This window comes from Chlorocebus sabaeus, chromosome 4 (assembly GCF_047675955.1).
Source record: "Chlorocebus sabaeus isolate Y175 chromosome 4, mChlSab1.0.hap1, whole genome shotgun sequence".
NCBI classification, from domain to species: Eukaryota; Metazoa; Chordata; class Mammalia; order Primates; family Cercopithecidae; genus Chlorocebus; species Chlorocebus sabaeus.
Genome location: NC_132907.1, coordinates 82,348,520 through 82,365,007, shown reverse-complemented (window position 1 = coordinate 82,365,007; position 16,488 = coordinate 82,348,520). Strand labels below are relative to the sequence as shown.

The 16,488-nt window shown below is 36.4% G+C and overlaps 1 pseudogene; it reads left to right on the top strand.

Moving 5' to 3' along the window:
• The window catches only part of LOC103215241 (DNA (cytosine-5)-methyltransferase 3A pseudogene), a 45,250-nt pseudogene extending 43,176 nt beyond the window's left edge, over positions 1 to 2,074 (top strand).
• The last annotated feature ends 14,414 nt before the right edge of the window (positions 2,075 to 16,488 follow it).

The following is a 16,488-nucleotide window of genomic DNA, read 5'->3' as shown; positions in this document are numbered from 1 at the left end:
TGAATACTCCACCTATTATTTATTACATACAAATACACAACATTTTAAACAAATAGATATGTCATGTATCTAAATTGTGTCTTGGTGTTTCTCAATATATCTGCCCACTGAAGGAGACAAGGAACTTAATAAAAGTTACATTCTTTTTGTATCTATATATTTCCCCCTCTTTCTTTCTGCTTTGATGTTATTTATATGAAATAAATAATTCTAAATCGATTATTTTTTCACAAATATCTTTCATATGATTCAACAATTATATAATTATTTGAAAATCTGTGCTTGTTGACTTCAAATTTATCAGCTTGTCTTCATTTCCGTCTTACTGGGGTTAAAACCTATAGAAATTTTTTGGAGGTGATCTAGGAGCAATACATTTTAGTCCTTTCATTTAAGAAAATGGTTATTTTATTTTCATATTTGAATTATCATTTATCTATGAACAGAATTATATGTTCTAATTTATTTTCTTCTAGCATAGATATGTTTAATATGTAAATTAACTTTCTCCAATATATGTAACAGAATGTGTATGTCCTTCAGTATATATAAAGTTAATATATATCAAACAAGTTAGTTCAGTTCAAAGATGATACCTTATTCAATAAATATTGCTAACAAAAAAGATTTATCATTCAAAGTAGATAAAATTGTATCTATTTCACACCATAGAAAAAAACGAAGTCCAAATAAATTGAACATTTAAATGTAGCCTATAAAATAATACAGATCTTGACACCTGAGTGCGATTGCAGATGGGCTGCACCTGGCCTCATGGGCTGAGAAGAAAACCAAGGTCACTGCAGGAGGGAATGCTGTGGAAGAAAACCAGGGGCCCGGGGAGTCTCAGAAGGTGGAGGAGGCCAGTCCTCCTGCTGTGCAGCAGCACACTCACCCCGCATCCCCCACTGTGGCTACCACGCCTGAGCCCGTGGGCGTCAATGCTGGGGACAAGAACGCCACCAAAGCAGGCGATCATGAGCCGGAGTATGAGGACGGCCAGGGCTTTGGCATTGGGAGCTGGTGCAGGGGAAACTGCGGGGCTTCTCCTGGTGGCCAGGCCGCATTGTGTCTTGGTGATTGACGGGCCGGAGCCGAGCAGCTGAAGGCACCCGCTGGGTCATGTGGTTCGGAGACGGCAAATTCTCAGTGGCGTGTGGTGAGAAGCTGATGCCGCTGAGCTCGTTTTGCAGTGCTTTCCACCAGGCCACGTGGAACAAGGAACCCATGTACCGCAAAGCCATCTACGAGGTCCTGCAGGTGACCAGCAGCCGTGCGGGGAAGCTCTTCCCGGTTTGCCACGACAGCGACGAGAGTGACACTGCCAAGGCCGTGGAGGTACAGAGCAAGCAGACGATTGAATGGGCCCTGGGAGACTTCCAGCCCTCTGGCCCCGAGGGCCTGGAGCCAGCATAAGAGGAGAAGAATCCCTACGAAGAAGTGTACACGGACATGTGGGTGGAATCTGAGGCAGCCGCCTATGCACCACCTCCACCAGCCAAAAAGCCCCGGAAGAGCACAACGGAAAAGCCCAAGGTCAAGGAGATTATCCATGAGCGCACAAGAGAGTGGCTGGTGTATGAGGTGCGGCTGAAGTGCCGGAACATGCAGGACATTTGCATCTCCTGTGGGAGCCTCAACATCACCCTGGAACACCCCCTCTTCATTGGAGGAGTGTACCAAACCTGCAAGAACTGCAGTTCCGGAATGTGCATACCAGCACGACGACGGCTACCCGTCCTTCTGCACCATCTGCTGTGGGAGCCGCGAGTTGCTCATGTGTGGAAACAGCAACTGCTGCAGGTGCTTTTGCGTGGAGTGTGTGGACCTCTTGGTGGGACCTGGGGCTGCCCAGGGGGCCATTAAGGAAGACCCCTGGAATTGCTACATGATGTGCGGGCACAAGGGCGCCTACGGGCTGCTGTGGCGGCAAGACGACTGTCCCTCCCGGCTCCAGATGTTCTTCGCTAATAACCATGACGGGGAATTTGACTCTCCAAAGGTTTACCCACCAGTCCCAGGTGAGAATAGGAAGCCCATCCGGGTGCTGTCTCTCAAGACCCTGCATCAATAAGGAGCTCTTATCATCGTCACTGACTCTAAGGAGTGGTAATAAGGCCTTGAATAATTTCATGCAAAGTGCCAGTTATTTAAGTCATGGTAATTAGAAGTAAACTTGGAAATTATTAAATTATTCAAGTGGAGAAAATTGTAAGTTCTCAAATTACCAACTGATCCAAATATTTTTTCTACCAAAAGAAACAGTCGTGCATTTAAGAACTATTACTGTACTCAGAAGTGTAGATTTTAACAGATACTCATCAAAGCTTGTACATGTTCAGAAGAGGCATTTGAAACTCCTAGATTTCAACTCTTATACAGTTAAAGGAAATATATACTTGCAACTAAAGAGATTAAAAATTCACAATGGTCTTCCATTTGTAACACTGTTTTTACAATTGAAATAGTGATTATTATTAGATCTAACTATTACTATTATCTAAGAAAACTTACCTCACACCAGGAACATCCTTTGTACCCTTGGAGTTGCCTCCATTCTAATGCTACTCATTGCTGTGTGGTGAGTATCACAAAGGTAAGCTATAATCCATTACATTACTAACTGGAAATCTTCAAAATAGAAAGTGATATCATATTTCTTTCAAATTTCTGTCATTTTCATTTTCATATCTGGGGCTTACAATTCAGATTTTAAGTCTCTATGGATGTTATACATATTAAATATTAACACGATTATTTACTTCAATTTTTCTAATCTCATGGAATTTCCAGAAGATAATCACACCTTTTGGGTTACCCTAAAACGACTAAGGTGAAGGTAAAAAATGAGTTTGATTTTTACTGGAATCTACTTGCAGATCAGACTTTGAGCTACTATTCTATAAGCTAATATTGCATTCCTGCCTGTGAAGACTGTGGAGCTGGGGTAGCCTACTTGCCACTCCTATGGAGACTTCAGGGCTTTTCATCCAAGGCTGGTGCTTGTGCTTACTGCTGGGGAATCCTAGGGTGAACTTTCCTGGTCTATCTCTACTCAGCTTTGTCCCCCCTTCTCAGGCTGAACAGGGAGCTCAGGCCACTGTACATTCCACAGACTATCCCATTGCCTGAGCCAAGGAGAGCTTCTCTCAGTAAACCAAGGCCAAGCATAAACCTGACTATTACTGCTGCAATTGGCTCTTATCTGCAAGTGCCGTCTACTAGCCTGGAGGCTGAACTGCACAATCCAACACAAAATCTGAGAACACAGTGCATAGCACTTGGGAATGATATGTGTTTCCTGAGACTTCCACCGTTCCAGCCCTGTAGGAGGCCATAAGCCTGCTCACACACCGAAAGTATAGGCTACTATAACCAGCATTTGTGAAAGGTACCACACTAAGGCTATCTATAACCGAGAAATGCATAGGAGTCTTTGCCACTGAAAGTACACAGAACCAAAGCCAATGACCCTATGTCACATACACTATAGTCACATCCTGAAGGGAAAAGAAAACCTATTCAAACAAAAATAAATTCAAAAATAAGAAGAAAAGATAGTTTATCCAGATGAGAATAAAAATATAATTCTGAAAATATGAAAAAAAGAGTGATGTGACACCCTCAAAGGATCACACTAACTCTCAAGCAATGAATCCTAATCAAAATGAAATCTTTGAATGTCAGATAAAGAATTCATAATGCTGATTTTAAAGAAACTCAATGAGATCCAAGAGACAGCTGAAAGCCTATACAAATAATTCAAAAAAATCAATTTAGGATATAAATTAAAAATTTACCAAAAAGATAGATACTTTTTAAAAACAAAAAAACAGAACTTATGGAAATCAAAAGCTCATTGAAGGAATTATAAAATACAGTTGACAGCTTATAAATTAAATAGCCCAAGCAGAAGAATCTCAGAGGTTGAAGATAGGTCTTTCAAACTAATCCAGTAAGACAACAATAAAGAAAAAATATTTTAAATGAGCTAATCTTTCTAGTGTATAAAAAGTCTGAACTACATGTCATAGAAATTCCTGAGAGAAAAGAAAAAGTAAAAAGTTAGGGAAACCTATTTGAGACAATAATTGAGGAAAATGTCCCTAGTCTTGCTGTAGTTTTATACACCCAGATACAAGAGGCTCAGAGAACTCTATGAAGACACATTGTAAGAGCCTAACCAGGACATATAATCATCAGGCCATCTAAAGTCAATGTGAGGGGAAAAATCCTAAAATCAGCATGAGAAAAACATCTAATCACTTACAAAGAAAATTCCATCAGATAAACAGTGGACTTCTCAGCCAAAACTTTACAAACAAGAAGAGATGAGGTTCTGCTCTCAGAAAAATACTGTCAGTCGTGAATTTTGTAGCCTGCTAGAATAAACTTCATAAATGAAAAATAAAGTATTTCCCAGATAAGGAAATGCTAAGGGAATTTGTCACAACTAAACCAGCCCTTCCATAAATGCTCAAGGGAGCATGGGAATAAAGGTTGATATTTGCTGTCATAGAAGTACATGAAACTATAAGACTTACAGGTCTTATAAAACAATTACACAAATGGGAATGCAAAGCAACTGGATACCAGTTAACATTATGACAGGAGCAAAACCTTAAATATCAACATTAACCTTAAATGTAAGTGGATCAAATGTTCTTCTTAAAATATATAGATTGGCTAAATGGATTGAAAAAAACATGATCTAATTACAAGCTGCTTGTAAGAAACCCACCTAACTGGCAAAGGCACTTTTTGGCTGAAGGTAAAGGGGTTGAAAAAGATGTTCCACACAAATGGAAATCAAAAGTGAGCAGGAGTAGCTGTTCTTATGGCAGATAAAACAGATTTTAAATCAATAATAGCAAAAAAGACAAAGAAGGTCACTGTATAATGATAAAGGGATTACTTCAACAAGAAAATATCAATTCCAACTATACAGGCACCTACCATCAGAGCACCCAGATTCATAAGACAAATTCTATTCTACATAAGAAAAGATATGGACAGTCATACAATAATTATAGGGGACTTCAACACTCCTGGCAACATTAGACAGATCAGCAAGACAGAAAATCCACAAAAGAACCCTGTACTTAAATTGGACTTTAGATCAAATGGACTTAACAGACGCTTATATAATATTCTATCCAACAGCTGCGGAATACAACCTCTTCTCCTCAGCACTTTGAATATTCTGCAATGTAGACAATATATTAGGCCATAAATCACATCTGAATAAATTTTTTAAAGTTGAAGTCACATCAAATATCTTGTTGGACCACCATGGAATAAAACTAGAAATGAATTTCGAGAGGAAGTCTCTATATAAATACACAAAAATTAAGCAATCTGCTGCTGAATGTTCTTTGGTTCCAAGATGGAATTAATTAAGATGAAAATTTAAAGTTTTTGAAACAACGAAAATGGAGACACAACATACCAAAATCGACGCCTCTGGGATACAGCAAAAGTAGTGCTAGGAAAGGAGCTTATAGTGTTAAATGTCTAAACCAAAAAAAAAGAAAGATCACAAAATAACAACCTAGCGTTGTACCTCAAAGAACGAGAAAAACAAGAGAAAACTAAACCCAATGCCATCAGAAGAAAATAAATAGCAAAGACTGGGGCAGAACTAAATGAAATTGAGACATACATATGTGTGTGTGTGTGTGTATAGGATTAACAAAATGAAGTTGGTTGTGCTATAAGATAAACAACATTGATAGACCAGTAGCTACAATAACCAAGAAAAGAAGAGAGAAGATGGAAATAAGCGCAATCAGAAATAAACAAGTAGACATTACAAATGATACCACAGACATGGAGATTGTCGGAGACTACTATGCTCACAAACTAGAAAACTTAGACGAAATGAACAAATTCCTGGCGGCATGCAACCTCCGAATTCGAACCATGTATAGACATTTTTCTTGTCATTATTCCCTAAACAATACACACAGTCCCCTATACAGTACATTATTCCCCTAAACAATTCCCTAAACAACTATTTATGAGGAATTTACATTGTGTTAGATGTTATAATATTTATATGTTTGTAATATTTATAATATATAATATAATATTTATAATATAATGCCTAATAAAATCGTATTGAGTATACCAACTAGATTACTTATAATACTTAATACAATTAGTAAAAAATATTAGTACCAACAGATTACTTATAATACTTAATACAATTAGTAAAAAGAGAATGTGCAGCGGTTGTAGGTCTATGCCGTTTTATATAAACTTAAACATCAGTGGGTTTTGGTATCTGCAGAAGGTCCCAGAAAATCCCCTGTGGATACTGAGGGACAACTATTCTCACAAGGGGGGAGTTTACTTCACCAATGTGGCATTTTCAGCAGATTACTGATGCCCATTAGAGATTGGTGCTCTCAGGGGCACTAATTTTTGGAACAGGTGATTCCCAGGCAAGAAGGATGGAATAATCTTTACAGTTAGACATTTGTTGTAGGTGAGAAATGTGGTTTGTTAAAATGCAGATTAGCCCCTAGTTAAAGATACAATATATCAAATATCTTAATATTAGGCGAGTTAATAAATACAATTTCAGCACACGGTAAGCATTTAGGAAACTTTTTTGACTTTTATCTAAAAATAGTGTTTCTTAACCCAGGGCAATATTGCCTTCTAGGACACATTTGACAATAACTGGAGACATTCAATTTGTATATAACCGGAAACTACTAGTGTCTTCTATCTTTGGTGGAGGCCAAGGGTGATACTGTTTCCTTAAGTTAAAAAATCCCCAGTTAAACATGAATTCTCTAATGTTTTATTATTTTTAATCAAACTGTTTTTGAGATCCTAGTGTTCACTAGTAACCTTTCTTAATATGTAATCACTATACCAAAAAGCTCTTAACATTTAGATAAAATATTCAGTAACTGCTTAATGGTGACTGCACTCCTACTTATGTTTTTGACTCTGATTCATCATTTCCTGATCAGCAGTTTTAAACATAATTGAAGTATCAACATTCCTTTGAGTTTAATGTTAATTAATAATATGGTTCTGGTCTTTGAAAAATGTGCATGTCTGTAATCTCCTTTGACTTTCTGTAATATTGCTGGAAGTTCCTAGTGACTAAATTCAATTACATTAAATCATTTATACTTCTCAACTGATGTCCTAAACCCCAAACACTGATTGAGATTAATATAATTCAATCATTTAATTGAGTCAGGAACACAAGATCTAAAATGTGAGCATATACAGAAAAATAGGTTATTCCTAAATAATAAATCAACTGTACTATAAAATTTTATGTTTACTAATTTGGACTAAATTTTGGAAATGAAGGAGAGATTTTTATGCTCACTTAAAAGAAATATTTATGGCATAAAGCAAAATGTCTTTACATCGTGAAACAGTCTTGTTATATTCAGAGGCCTAAATCTTTACTTTGCTAAGCACTGTACCACTAAATTTTGGAAAATTTTTGTTTTAATCCAAGTGATAAATGACTAGCCATGAAAATGTTGTAACGTATGTGGTAAATTAGGAAGAATACGTTGAAAAAAAAATCATTCGAGTTATATCAGTTTGGAATTGTGACCCAAATTACAGCTGTTGAGGCAGAAATAATTTAATAATAAAGGTTTGTTGGCAGCCAAATGTGAGGACTGACCTGGGAAGACACACCGACAAGGTTAGGAGTTTCCAGAATCTGTTACAAGTTGGAAGGTGTGAATAGGAAACTTTAGGAGAGGGAGGAGAGGCTTCATACCAGAGTTGTCCCTTCTCGTTTGAGAGTGTGATACAGAGGTTACAATCATTGTATACAGATTGCAACATACAGGCTAAAATGTCTACCTGCAAGACCATCAGTGAAACTTCATGTTTCAGAAATAAATCAGAGTCCTTCTCAGTGTCATTAGGTTATGCATTAATCTGTACATCAACAATTTGAGAAACTAATGATAAGATTCTTTACTCAGGGACAGAATGTCACCATGACTCACGAGACTGTCACACGGCCAGTTATTTTGGAGGCCTGTTTACTTTTAAAGGAAACTGTCCTGTATGACCTGACACTGTGACCTAGCTTATCAGAATATAGACCTACAGCGACAGAGATGGAAAGAGAGATGGTTATTTTAAAGAGGAAGGCCATAAGAAAATCAGAGTGTGGACAGCCCTCAGCAGGAGGTTGATGCACCAGACATGATCATTGTTGTTACTGTTGTGAAATTAATGGCTAGAAAATAATCACTCTGAAAATTCTGGATGCTTCACAAACAGGCAACAAGTAACAGTAAGAGCCAGAGACTCAAATACTATGAGCTATGAATTTAGAAGAAAACATGTTTAGGTTTAGATATTAAGTATATGATGATATTATTACACACTAGTTTAATATTTGCACATTGGACATACTATTCATTGTAGTGGAAAGTGTAGCATTGAATGTATATGTAGTAAATGGTGGTTCTTTAAATTTTATGTTAGTCAACTCTGTAATCGTGTGCTTCTGCGCATCTAATTATTTATTTTATATTTGACCTATATATATTTGAAATATATATGTATGTTAGTACATTATCTTTAATGAATGTTTTCTCTTTACATTAAATCAAATGTTGAACTGACTGTACTGCTCACTCACAGAAAAACTGGCTTTCACAGGTCTTTCATAGCAGAGAAGTTACAGCTTGTAGTGGAGTTCTCACTCAAACTTTTACAAATTTAGAAGTAACTGACACACATCCGCGCATGTGCATGTGCACACATACACAACACGAACATACTAGGGATAAAGAGAACAGCCAGGCCATCAATGCATTCCAGAATCCCATTCCTGCCTTGTAAAGAACCTAGTGACAAGTCACTGGGAAGTTTTCACATATTGTTTTGTAATTAGAGACTTTACTTACAATTACCTAGAAGACATATATAGATGGCTAATATTTAATTAAAAATAATTTAGTTATCAAAATAGACCAACATTTTAAGTAAACACTATGAAGAAAGCATGCTGTTTAATTTTGACTGATTTTATTTGAGAAGACATTAAATATATTTTATTTGAGAGAAGTCTTGAATATGGATGATCATTTTTGACATAAATAATACAAGATTCTACATAAATTCCCCTCATAAATAAGAAAGAAGAAAAAATGAGACACTTCATGGTCTGGTGGCAAGAGAACAATGAACTAAAGAGCTGCTCTAAATAAGCTTTGCAGGACAAAAGTGTCTTCCATTTGTCAGTATATTGTAACTATAACTCCTTTCTCAAATGTATTGAAAATGGGACAGAGAGTTGCCAGAGATCACTAAACAGCTTTTTTTTTTAAACTGTCCCCAAAGTTAATGATTAACTAGAAAGCATATACTCAAGATTTGTAAAACATATTTGCTTTTAAAAATCTTAAAAGAAGTGAGGAAAAAAGGCACAATACCTTGAAAAGGACGACCTGAAGACCACTCTGGATTTCCCCAGAGAGGCAGGGAAGCCAGAAGACAACAGAACGGGAGCTTCAAAGGGGGAAAAGCAGATATCAGCTGACTTAGAATTTAAACCCATCAGAATATCTTTCAGAAAATAAAGATAGAAAGACATTTTTAGAGAAATAAAGTGGCACCAGATTTGTCACTAGTAGAAGTACATTAAATAACTATATTTTTTAGGGAGAAGGGCAGTGATGCTGGATAAAAGCTTGAAGATGCAAACTTGAAAGAAGAGCATTTGAAATGGCAAATACTTTAGTAAATATGAATGGATAGTTTCTGTTAGAACTGTGGTGATTATGACTTGTGGAGAAACCCCCAATAATGAGAAAAGAGAACTAACTTAGAAGAATCAAATCACACGAGAGAGGTAGGCTATAAGTCAGGAAGAGGACAAAGGAAATGAAGGTGATTAAAGGAAATTGTCTGATATGAGAAGCCATAAAGGTACTAAACTGTGATAACTCAAGGACGTGTGCTGTAATTGCTGGGTAATCATTAAAAAGCATAGTAAAATAATCTTGTAATATTGCAAATCTTGTAAATCTACCAAGCCAACCAGAGTAAATAGAATAATGAAAAAATAACTCAAGAGAAGTTAAAAGAAAAAAGAAAAGGAAGAGTAAAAAGCAATAATAAGATAAATAGACATGAATCCATACTCATCTAAGTAAGTTATTTAACTACAAATGGACCAAATTCTCAAATTAAAGAGCTACCTTATTATATTGGAGGAACACATCTAAAATGTAAAGAGTAAGAAATCTGAAAATATTGGACAGTACAAATCTAGACTTTAAGACATGATGGCCCTTATAAAAATATATTTATAGCCCTATAACTAAAGGATATGTACACAAAACTTTCTAAAATTTGTTCGGAAAGTATTTGTAAGCTCTTACTATACAGTTTATTTAAATGTATAGCATATCAACAGTTAGCTGCTACATTCTATATCAACATTTTTGCAGAAATATTAACTTTCATTTTCCATTTGAATTCACAATTTTCAGGCTGAATTACTCTCCTCTCCCAATTTCTCCCCTGGCTTATTTCGTATTCTTTACATCATTTAATGGCATCATTCACCAAGTCACCAGGGCTAGCACTTGAGTGCTATACACAATATTTTTTTTTTCCCTCCAGTCTCTTCACTTCCTCAAAACCACTGATAGTGAATATGCAGGCAATTTATCTTGCTTGGAACTACTTCAATTAAAGACTGTCACAATATCTTTGAGTCTTTAAAGGAAACGGCATGGACTTTGTGATAGTCTGTTTGTACTGCTCTGATAATATACCAGAGGTTGGGTAGTCTATAAAGAATGGAAATTTATTTCTAGATTTGTTTTCACAGTTCTGGAGGCTAGGAGGTTCAAGATCAAGGTGCCAGCAGGCTCAGTGTTTGGAGAAGGCCTGTTCCTCAGAGATGGTGCTGTCTCAGTGTCCTCATGTGGTGAGAGAGACAGGGCAAAAAAGGACAAATTCTGTGTCCTCGCATGGTGGAAGAGCAGAAGAGAACAAACCCATCCCCTCACAGTCGTGTGTAAAGGCTCTAATCCCAATCATGAGTGCTTCATCCTCATGGTTTAATTACCTCCTATAACCTCATCTATTAACACTATAACTTTGGCTGTTTAGTTTCAACACAGGAATTTGAGAGACACATTGAGACCATAACAGGCCTCAACCTGCTGACTTCCTAGATAACATTTCCACCTCTTGCTTGCAGTATTTGAAATCCACATGCCATACAGTGTGCATAGTTGGAAGACCTTCTTCAAGTTAAAAACTTGTCCCCAAATACTTGGTTTGCGCAGCTATGTTTCTTCTAATGAGAATTTAAAATTATATCAAGTAGAAATACAAAATATGACTATATTTCCTTGATTCTATGGTGACATCAATAATAAGGGATACTGTATGTATATGCACATAAATACATCTATGTATGTATGTACAGTCTTTTTAAAAAAATTTCAAGCATGTCAAAGTAAATAAAATGTGAGACTTGGAATCACAGAAATGTGTTATTGTACCACAGTGAATTACTCCCCTCAACTCTAGGTCCAGTGTAAAGAAATTCTATGGATAGTAATACCTTTATGAACTCATCAACTGACATTATTTCTAAGTCTGTTCGATAGGCCAGTCGAGGTTTTTATCTAGTCCCCATTCCCATGCATGTAATTGTCTGCCTAATAGTCCTACCTGGTCATTTGGCAAATGAAAATAAGTTGAACAAGCCTGACATTAATTGATATTCTCCTCCTTTTGCCAAACAAGTTCCATGACCAGATTGATTTGTAGGGATATCAGCATTGCTACATTCTCTCATTCACACTGTGGAAACGTATCTTCTAATCTCATGAGAAATGTTAATTTCTTCTTGGGAACACAGTTATTTTGTGTATCTGCTACACTCACCAAATTATAAGTGTTTGAGAATCTGATAGGACCAATTCATGTGATATACCTTGTAGGTTAGTGAAGTAGATTGAATAAAATATGTTATATGAGATTTTCAGATAATAAAATGGTTACTTTCGTGTACCATAAAATTATCTGCAGTCCTGTTATTTTCAGATTTACCCTCTAAATATGAAATATGAGATGATTTCTTCATTGTATTGGCCTAATTCTTTGAACATTTAATATCTATGTCAACTCTTTCCTCCGCCCCCTTCTGAGATAAGAATACACACATGTACACACACATGCAGATACAGAGAGGGACTGAGACCACAAGGAAGTTTAATTAAGCAAATCAAACATATATATGTATAATACCATAAAAAAGAAAATAAGACAAATAACACAAATTTTCCCCTTTCTCTCTCTCTCTCTCTCTCTCTCTCTCTCTCTCTCTCTCTGTGTGTGTCTCTCTCCCTCCTTCTTTGTGCTTTCTGGTATAATTATATGTGAAAATGCCCATTATACTGATTCATTAGATTTAATGAAGTAGATAACTTTTTAATTTTGGAGAATAAATTATCCTATAAATATACCAAATTATATGTTTTTGAATAGCTGTATTTCATGCTAATTTCATGCTCATGAATACAAAATTAATTCCTTTCGTTAATGTTAACAACGAAAATACTAAGTGTGCAAATTACAACTCCATTTTCTCCAATGTTTTGTAGTTGTTTGACTAACATATTTCTTATGTAACCTGTACTTCAAGATTGACTGGAAGAAATTGTGTCTATAAAAAGAATATATACAACAAACCCCTAGAGTAGTGAAATCTTCCTTTCTTTCTCTTTAAGCTTTGTTGATTAAAACATGGCTGCCTTTTCTGAATTAGACTGGCAAGGTGTCAGAGTCTTGATGAGTTGTTTAAGTTCTGAATATGGTTGCAATGTAAGCAGGAGGAAACATAGAAACCCTTGGGAAAAGGAATGTCTTCTTAGAATACAAAATAAGTAATGCAGTCATGTTACAAATAGATGTGGAAAGAGAAGACGTGAAATATTTGACTTTAATAGAAGTAATTACTTGATAAACCAATCACAGAGAAAACTGCTTAAAAATAGATACTTTATATGCAATAAACCATCCCCCAGATTATGTGTGTAGTCAACCAAAGACTGCTAAAAATGTTAACAGATTGAAATATATCTAACTCTGGAGTGGAATTGAGCCAGGATTCGATGCTAGTATATCAAACAAGTCTTGCGAGGTGAAGGGGGTAAATCTCTTTAGCTTTGGAAATTATTATAACAATTTAGTTGCACTAAAGTTACTACTGGACTGAGCACCCGGGTAACTTATCCTACTCCCAGTTACATACTTCATTTTAGGAAAAAAGTAAAGTGATTTATCACTTTAAATTTGGTTCCCTTAAAGTTATCAGTCAATTTCTTCCATAAAGATAGAATGCAACAATATATTAAGGAGTACTTTGTAAATACCAGTGTGCAATACTAACATTTGATTTCAGTTATTATAATTAATTCTCAAACTCTAGAATATGAAAGATTTCTATTGCCAGAGAAAATTATTGTAACCATATGCAAATGTAAAAGATATCAAATAATTATACTTTATTAATATTATTTGTTATTCAAATAATATACTTTATTTTGGTGGCAGGTAAACATTATTTCACTTTCTCAGTTTTGAGTATGCATATGTCACTAATGATTCAGTTTTAGGAATTTTGTGTGAGAATCTATACATAAAGCACTGTAGTTGGCTCACTAAAATCTCTACTAAGATTCACAGAGGAAAATCCTTTCATATGAGGTCGATTGGGATCTTTCTTATTTTAAGAAATTCATAGCATTTAGGTTACATAGTTTTCCATAATTAATGCAAATATTTAAGCATATTTATATCAAAATATAATCAAAGTTTCTCCTTCAATGTTACCCTGTACCCCAGGCCCTTTGCCCCATGCAAAAGTTGGGGTCTTCTACCTTTATCATCTCAGAGAAGGGTGACATAGCAGAATGCAACTATTGTTGGCCTTTGTTTCCAAAATCTTGATGTTGAAGATGGGGGTGTTAAGAACAACTCTCTGGGCTTGAATAATATATTTTAGAGAATACTTAGTGAAGACTTCCTGATCTTGATTCAGGAAAATCATCCTAGTTGGCAGGATTAAGAGTTCTGGTGGACAGTTTTGAATATTGAAAATATATTTACAACTGAATATTTGGGAAGGAGATGTGTAATATTCAGTGCAGAGCACTGAGCTTTGCACAAGAACCCTCTGACTCCACCAAAGATGTGAAGTCCAGGTGTGGTGGGAGAGGGGTAGTCAAATGCCTTGGTATGTTTACAGAATCCCAGGACAGAAGTAAAATGAACCACGTCTCCAAGGCAGAGGCTCAGCAGTGCAGAAAGACCTCAATGAAGGAATGGCTCATGGTATATCCAAGCAGTTATGACTTCAAACATCCAAGGCTTAAGGAGTGAAGAGAGCTTAGAAGTAGCTGAAAGACATGAAGAGATCTCATGATTCAAGAGGATATCATTTTGTGAATCCTTGACCCAAAGTTCTATAGTAAGTATAAATAAGTTGAAATTCATGAAGATGGGCTCCTTCCCATCTCTTCAATCTTGTTATTCTTATACAAGTGCTGCCAAAACACTTGCCCCTTGTAAGCCTCCTGGAACTTGACACAACTCTAGAGAAAGGGATAAAGGTGAGAATTAGAAAGTGACCTATTTTAAATTTCTACCATCCCTCTAAATGGGGGAGAGAAATGGAAATAATGTTTAATTATTGTAAAAGATAATTAAGAATGCTACTTGAATTTGTGTTCTAAGCTACAAACTTGTTAGTAAGAATAAAAGTAATGGGTGCAGGAAACTGTCTCCGAGCCTGACAGAGGGTCTTAAGGAACATGACTCCATCATTTGGGTCAAGGTAGTGAACAATAGTCCAACAGAGACTCTGGTAATGGGATTGACTCTGACTCCTTCAGCAGCAAGCTCTCCTACTCCTTGCTCTAGTGCTTCAACTAGTGACTCAGCTTTCCAATTTCTGCTCTGAAAGATCTTGGCAATCTCCAGTGACTCTTATCTTTTTCTGCCTCATGATCTTACTTACCATCTTGCTTACAGATCCCGTTTTGCTACTCCTCTACTTTAATGTTTGCATTTTTCTCCACTTATCTGATATTTAATCTTTCTTCAAAATTGGGTTAGCTAGGTTCCATCCAGTCTAGATTTCATTCCTTTCAGGCCACATTTAAGCTAAATTACCCTCTTTGGCTAATCACGTAGTGGTGTAGGTCCTTAACTCACATTATACCAAGGCAGGTACCTTCAGCATAGGTGATCTTCAGGCTGTACTGTGAGTAGGACAGAGACTTCACAGACAAGGAGGGGTTAACTCTCAAGTATCCATTTATGGTCTGTATATAAATTCTAGTTCTTATCTGCCAGGCAGTTAAATAGCTTCAGAAAAGGCTACCTAAAATAATCCAGTAACAGGGACACATCCTTACCCTTGTTCACCCTCATCTAAAAGGGTTAACAATCCAGACAAGGTATAGTACCCAGAGGTGAAGCAGAGAAGTCACTATACGAGGTGCTTTCTCTGAGCCAGCCTCTGCAATTTCAATGTTAATTCGTTCATGAATCTGTTTATTTAACTTTTGTAGGGCTTTGGGTGCATCGATGATATGAGATAAACATCCCGACTCACGAATTCCATTTTAGTATGAGAAGAGGGACACACCAAATAAACACACTAAATAAGATAACGTATAGTGCGTCAGAAGGCAGTATGTGTTACAGGATAAAAAGAAAGGAAGAAAAGGCAAAGGACATTGGAGTTGAAGTTTATAAATAGGATGACTGGTGTGAGCCTCATTGAGAAGATGGCATTTGAGTTCTCCTCCAGTTCTATTTTGATCCTATCCAGTGACTTTTGCAGTGACTACTCTATTTAGGAGAGGACAAGGGATGATAAACAAGAACCATCTATTCCTGATTCTTGAGCAAGTCAGCCTCGGCTTCAGAACATATCTTACAAAGTAAAAAAATGAAAGTCAGAACATCTTGGAAGAATGTGTGGGCTATCCTCCAACTTCCCAACTCTGGTAGATTCAGGGTGAGGCAAATCTGGTATGAGTTTAGTTTCTTGGGGCAAGAATGCTTGACTATAGCTCTAAAATATCACTGGAAATGTTGGGAAAAGTTGAAAATGTTTTTGACATCACTCCTTTATTGGGGACACTGTATGTTTTCATGTGATCGACTTTGACACCCTGAGGAGGTCAGGAGTCTCATTAGGTCTCACCTGGTGAGGTCAGAGTTCTCAAGTGATGCTATAATGCCTTTTAAAGAGGTGTATCTATGTAGTCACAGGTATTTAGTTTTGCTAAATGAAGTTTTCATATTTGTGTCTAGTCTTTATATATAGGGGGAATGTGTTAGTTTGCTGCTGCTCCTGCTGCTGTAAAAAAATGACCACAATCGTGATGACTTAAAACAACACAGATTTATTATCTTACTCTTCTGGAGGTCAGAAGTCCCAAG